Consider the following 6,000-nt stretch of genomic DNA (forward strand, 5'->3'; position numbering starts at 1 on the left):
AGGCCACATCTGTATTTTGCAGATCCGCGATTTGCAGACCACAAAACGGATAAGCTCGTGTGCAGGAGGCCTAGTAGTATATTAAAGGGGTTGTCCAGGCTTTTAATATTGATGATGTAATCCAGGCATCCTCAAACCTGCGGCCCTCCAGCTGTTGCAAAACTACAACTCCCAGCATGCCCGAACAGCCTACAGGTATCAGCCTACAGCAGGGCATTGTGGGAGTTGTAGTTTTACAACAGCTGGAGGGCCGCAGTTTGAGGATGCCCGATCTAATCTCAGGATAAGGCATCAATATCAGATCGGCGGGGGTCCAACACCCGGCACTGCGCGCACTGTATCTTCATACAGCTGATCAGCAGGGGTGCCGGATGTTAGACCCCCCCCCCAATCTAATATTGATGACCTATGCCGAGTATAGGTCATCAATATTAAAAGCAATCTAAAGACAGGGCAATGTCACAGAAGTGCCGCAGTATGGTGACATGCGGCTGTATGGCGAGTCAGTCAGGTCAGGTCCCAAGCCTGAGTCATGTCTGCTCAGTGGAGCATGTACATGTATTAAAGGGAAGCTCTAACGCATCCAACCTGGAGGACAGTGATCTGTTATGCGAATGCTGGATATAAAAACGTAGAAGAAATTCCACTGAAGACTTTGCCGTGGATGTCACACTGATCAAATTACAGGACACTGCATGGAGTAACTTCCCACACAATATCGTGTAAGGAGCTCCATCTCAGTTTCAGTTACGATTTTGGAGGGTGGGTAGAATACCTGGAGGAATCCCATACCAACTCCACGCAGAAGTCTGAACCTGGGACAAAAAGGAGAACCAGAGATGGCATCTTCTGCATGCTCTACTAATTTCTAAAGACACAACCAGATCCGAGAGATCATTGATTATGAGCGATGCGACCAATGCTCTGAAGAAGAAATATCTGACTACAGTTGACGTTTACAGCATTTCCTAATGTCGGATTTAATAAGAATGCCAAGTCCAGGGGTAGAGGAGAACTTTCTGTACCGCTGGTGACACAGGGTCTGGGAACACAGGAAGGTCCCATCACCCCTAGAAGACGTGGAGGAGGAAGCACGTTCCTCTAAGACTCAGATGAATAACATGGAGCTGCCAGGACTTCCCCACTATAACTGGGGGGGCGATACCAGCCATGGGCTTGTCGTGCTGAGTCCTGCTTACTACTAGTAGAACAGCCGCCCGCAGGACTTGGGACCCACCCAAAACAGGTTGGCAGCGATTCTGCAGGACAAAGGGAACTTCACAAAGCAACAGCAAAGTGACAATGTGACGGCCCACTGTCTCACAGGTTTCATGTGACAGGATCTATTGTGGTGTAGGACTCGGGGCTACCACGAGAATATACACCATCCACGACACCTTGTCACCGCCCCTAAACGGACGGCGCTGCCACGGGACAACCTCGATTTCGGTGGCTCCCGCTGTAATAGGGTCTGTCAGTCGCCCCGTACCATCACGAAGCACTGACAGCCGAGACGTATTTATGCACAACAGCATCTGCTCACGTGTCATATCACATACAAACATGTCGTGAGGCACAATACCGTGTAAACACAAAACCGGGGCCGTCTACCTCTTGTGGTCACTTCTGACCCACCACTGCTCTCATATCCCAGATTCAGAGGAATTTGCCCCGGGGTGCTCACCCGTCACACATTAAAACGAAGCTCCTCCTTCACAACTTGGGAACTGAATTCTAAGCAATCACCTTAAAAGGGGTTACCCCATGATTAATGTCAAAACTAAAAACCAGACATCAGATAATACATAAATAATAAAAGTCAGTCACCTACCAAAGCTAGAACCAGCCCTGTACCTCACATGGACCCAGAGATCTCCCCATCATTGCTCTGCTCGATTTATATCAAGCTGACAGATCAGGGAGCATGTCCTTTCACAGGGGAAGTGTTGTTTCTACTGCAGCTGAAGAATGGAACTGAGCATGTGCGTCCACCAGAGCGAGGTGGACAGAGAAATAGGGAAAAGAACAAACAGCAGGTGGCGCTAAACCGACAGATTTCATTGAATAACTCAGTGGCTATACTAAATTTTTTATGACAGGCAATTACAAAAGTATTCAGAGCCAGGTGCTGGTTTGAAAACTGTAGAATATTTTTCCCGGGGCTACGTCTCTAACATATTTTCACAAACTGGAAACAGTAGGAAATCCTATCCCCCTTTATTAACCCGCAATTCCCTTAAATTGGACAGCACACGTACTCATTGATTTTAACGTTTCTGCTCACACGCCACAGGTTTTCAACTGACCCACAGAGACATGCACTACTTTGGTCCATGATGCAGACCAAACCAGCCCATTGAAGTCAATGGGTTCGTGAAAAACCACTGGCACAACACGAATGGCATCCGTATTCAAGACCACTGGCAGGAGATGCTCTGGAAATTCATCTTCAGCCTAGCAGCGTCCGCAGAATATGGATGACACATAGAGGGCAAAAACCAGACACACGGGACAAACATGGATCCATTTTCCACGGACGTCAACTGGACATGGAAATGAGAACGAGGCCTGAAAACGGAACAATCCGCACGGCAGGTCCGTTCATATGTGGAGCATATCTGCAGATTTTAATCCCCTCTTATTTTGCTGGTACTGCACGGTGCCTCGGATCTGCTGCCTGAAAGTCCACCGGGCAAAGCCACCCAAGCACCCGCGGGGTAAACACATACAATGCGTGTTACGCACCATGTCCAAATTTCATGTACACGGTGCAGATAGTTGTAAACTGCTTATACGGATTTTCCGCGAAGATTTCACAGATCTGGAGCAAATCCGTGTCAAAACCTGCGACAAACTGCAGAAGTAACACAGGTAGATCTGGCGCGGAAACACAGCAAAAAACGTACGAAAATCAGAGTGGAAAATCTCCACGAACTACTGCCACTGGCTGATGTGGTGACATTACCGCGCCATGGAGGACCGAGGAGCTGAGGTACAGCAGCGGTTCCTTCATCCTCTACATACATGGCAATATCTCCAGAAAACCCCTTTAAAGTGGAGCTTCCCTTTAATATGCCGACCAATTAAAACTCCATCTACACTGACGAATGAGAATGAGGGCGTTTCATTCCTAAACAAAGTTAAAGGGGAACTCTACCTCTAACTGCCCAGTAGGGTACTGGTGTCAGTAATGCAGTCATTGCATTGTTATCTTTATCTAGATGATACATCAACAGGTAAAGGTGGAGCTCCCCTTTAAAGGCTATTCTCTCAGATCAGTGGATTTCGGGCATCACATGCAACATATGAAACCATTATTGCCATGGACCCCTGCAGATCTAAGACCTCTAGAACCCCTCCATTACTAAAGGGGGCCCCCGCCTTACCACTCCTCTGAGGTAATCAAAACCTTCATTCTTCAGGCTAAAAGCAAATGAGTTGCAGCAGTTTCATGTGGAGCTGTAATATGACCTGATACTCGTCCCATCCCCAGAGTTGACCCCGGTAACAGCCCACTCCCCACGATGTAGCAGAGCTGACTTTACTACAGTGTGGAGAGAATGCAGCCGGCTTACAATGGAAAGCCACAAAGTGAGGTGTTCTGCCAAGTGACAAACTCTGCACTGCTACACGGACAGAGCCAGCGCGGCAGAGCAGGAATGCAGCAGCAGCGCTCCGTCCCTCCAGACCAGAAGCTTCCCGCTCCTCTCCCGCACTCGGCTGTTACCTGCGGCGCCTCCAGCCTCGCGCCCGCCTCCCTCTGGGTCAGTCCGAGCAGCAGGCAGCCCGAGATCCGGGAAAACAAATCCTCGGAAGGCAGGAAGTTGATGGAGAGATCCCCTCCCCCAGCCGGTAGTGTCTCCTCGGGTTCTCCGCCCCGGTGACCCTTCTCTTCCCGCCCCAGCTTATGTGTGTCCGAGGACCGGTTCTTCTCGTCTCCCGGCCTCCGCCAACCAGGCAGCGAGCAGCGGCAACAATAACAGCGCCCCCTCCTTCTCCCGTCTCCCTCCTGAGACACCGCCCCCAAGCCGGGCCCGCCCCGGGAGCTCAGCCCCGCCCACCGCTCACTCACTGACGGGGACGGTGAGGGAGCCTGCTGCAGCGTGTGCTCGGTGCTGCACATACCGAAGAGGGGGCTCCTGCGTGTACATGGTGCTGCACATACCGGAGAGGGGGCTCCTGCGTGTACTGGGTGCTGCACATACTGAAGAGGGGGCTCCTGCGTGTACTGGGTGCTGCACATACTGAAGAGGGGGCTCCTGCGTGTACTGGGTGCTGCACATACCGGAGAGGGGGCTCCTGCGTGTACTGGGTGCTGCACATACTGAAGAGGGGGCTCCTGCGTGTACTGGGTGCTGCACATACTGAAGAGGGGGCTCCTGCGTGTACTGGGTGCTGCACATACTGAAGAGGGGGCTCCTGCGTGTACTGGGTGCTGCACATACTGAAGAGGGGGCTCCTGCGTGTACTGGGTGCTGCACATACTGAAGAGGGGGCTCCTGCGTGTACTGGGTGCTGCACATACTGAAGAGGGGGCTCCTGCGTGTACTGGGTGCTGCACATACTGAAGAGGGGGCTCCTGCGTGTACTGGGTGCTGCACATACTGAAGAGGGGGCTCCTGCGTGTACTGGGTGCTGCACATACTGAAGAGGGGGCTCCTGCGTGTACTGGGTGCTGCACATACTGAAGAGGGGGCTCCTGCGTGTACTGGGTGCTGCACATACTGAAGAGGGGGCTCCTGCGTGTACTGGGTGCTGTATATACTGAAGAGGGGGCTCCTACTGAATGGTGCTGCACATACTGAAGAGGGGGCTCCTACATGTACTCAGTGCTGCACATACTGAAGAGGGGGCTCCTACATGTACTCAGTGCTGCACATACTGAAGAGGGGGCTCCTACATGTACATGGTGCTGCACATACTGAAGAGGGGGCTCCTACATGTACTCAGTGCTGCACATACTGAAGAGGGGGCTCCTACATGTACATGGTGCTGCACATACTGAAGAGGGGGCTCCTACATGTACATGGTGCTGCACATACTGAAGAGGGGGCTCCTACATGTACATGGTGCTGCACATACTGAAGAGGGGGCTCCCGCGTGTACTCGGTGCTGTACATACTGAAGAGGGGCTCCTACATGTACTCAGTGCTGCTCCTTGTACTACAGGAGGGGGCTCCTACATGTACTCAGTGCTGCATATACTACAGGAGGGGGCTCCTACATGTACTCAGTGCTGCACAGAAGAGGGGGGCAACTACATGTACTCAGTGCTGTACATACTGAAGAGGGGGCTCCTACATGTACTCAGTGCTGCACATACTGAAGAGGGGGCTCCTACGTGTACTCGGTGCTATACATACTGAAGAGGGGGCTCCTACATGTACACAGTGCTTCACACGCTACAGGAGAGGGCTCCTACATGTACTTGGTGCTGCACATACCAGAGGGTGCACAGACTGCACACATATACTCGGTGTTGCACATACCAGAGGGTGCACAGACTGCACACATATACTCGGTGTTGCACATACCAGAGGGTGCACAGACTGCACACATATACTCGGTGTTGCACATACCAGAGGGTGCACAGACTGCACACATATACTCGGTGTTACACATACCAGAGGGTGCACAGACTGCACACATATACTCGGTGTTGCACATACCAGAGGGTGCACAGACTGCACACATATACTCGGTGTTGCACATACCAGAGGGCGCACAGACTGCACACATATACTCGGTGTTGCACATACCAGAGGGTGCACAGACTGCACACATATACTCGGTGTTGCACATACCAGAGGGTGCACAGACTGCACACATATACTCGGTGTTGCACATACCAGAGGGTGCACAGACTGCACACATATACTCGGTGTTGCACATACCAGAGGGTGCACAGACTGCACACATATACTCGGTGTTGCACATACCAGAGGGTGCACAGACTGCACACATATACTCGGTGTTGCACATACCAGAGGGTGCACAGAC

General features: G+C 51.8%; 1 protein-coding gene across 1 annotated transcript in view; it reads right to left on the reverse strand.

Moving 5' to 3' along the window:
* The window catches only part of NDST2 (N-deacetylase and N-sulfotransferase 2), a 143,314-nt gene extending 139,314 nt beyond the window's left edge, over positions 1 to 4,000 (reverse strand). Inside the window, exon 1 of the mRNA XM_040439038.1 lies at positions 3,728 to 4,000. The gene's annotated coding sequence lies outside the window, so the exon portion shown is untranslated. The remainder of the gene's footprint in view (positions 1 to 3,727) is intronic.
* Between the last annotated feature and the right edge of the window lie 2,000 nt (positions 4,001 to 6,000).

The sequence above is a fragment of the Bufo bufo genome, chromosome 6, assembly GCF_905171765.1.
Source record: "Bufo bufo chromosome 6, aBufBuf1.1, whole genome shotgun sequence".
In the NCBI taxonomy this organism is placed as follows: domain Eukaryota; kingdom Metazoa; phylum Chordata; class Amphibia; order Anura; family Bufonidae; genus Bufo; species Bufo bufo.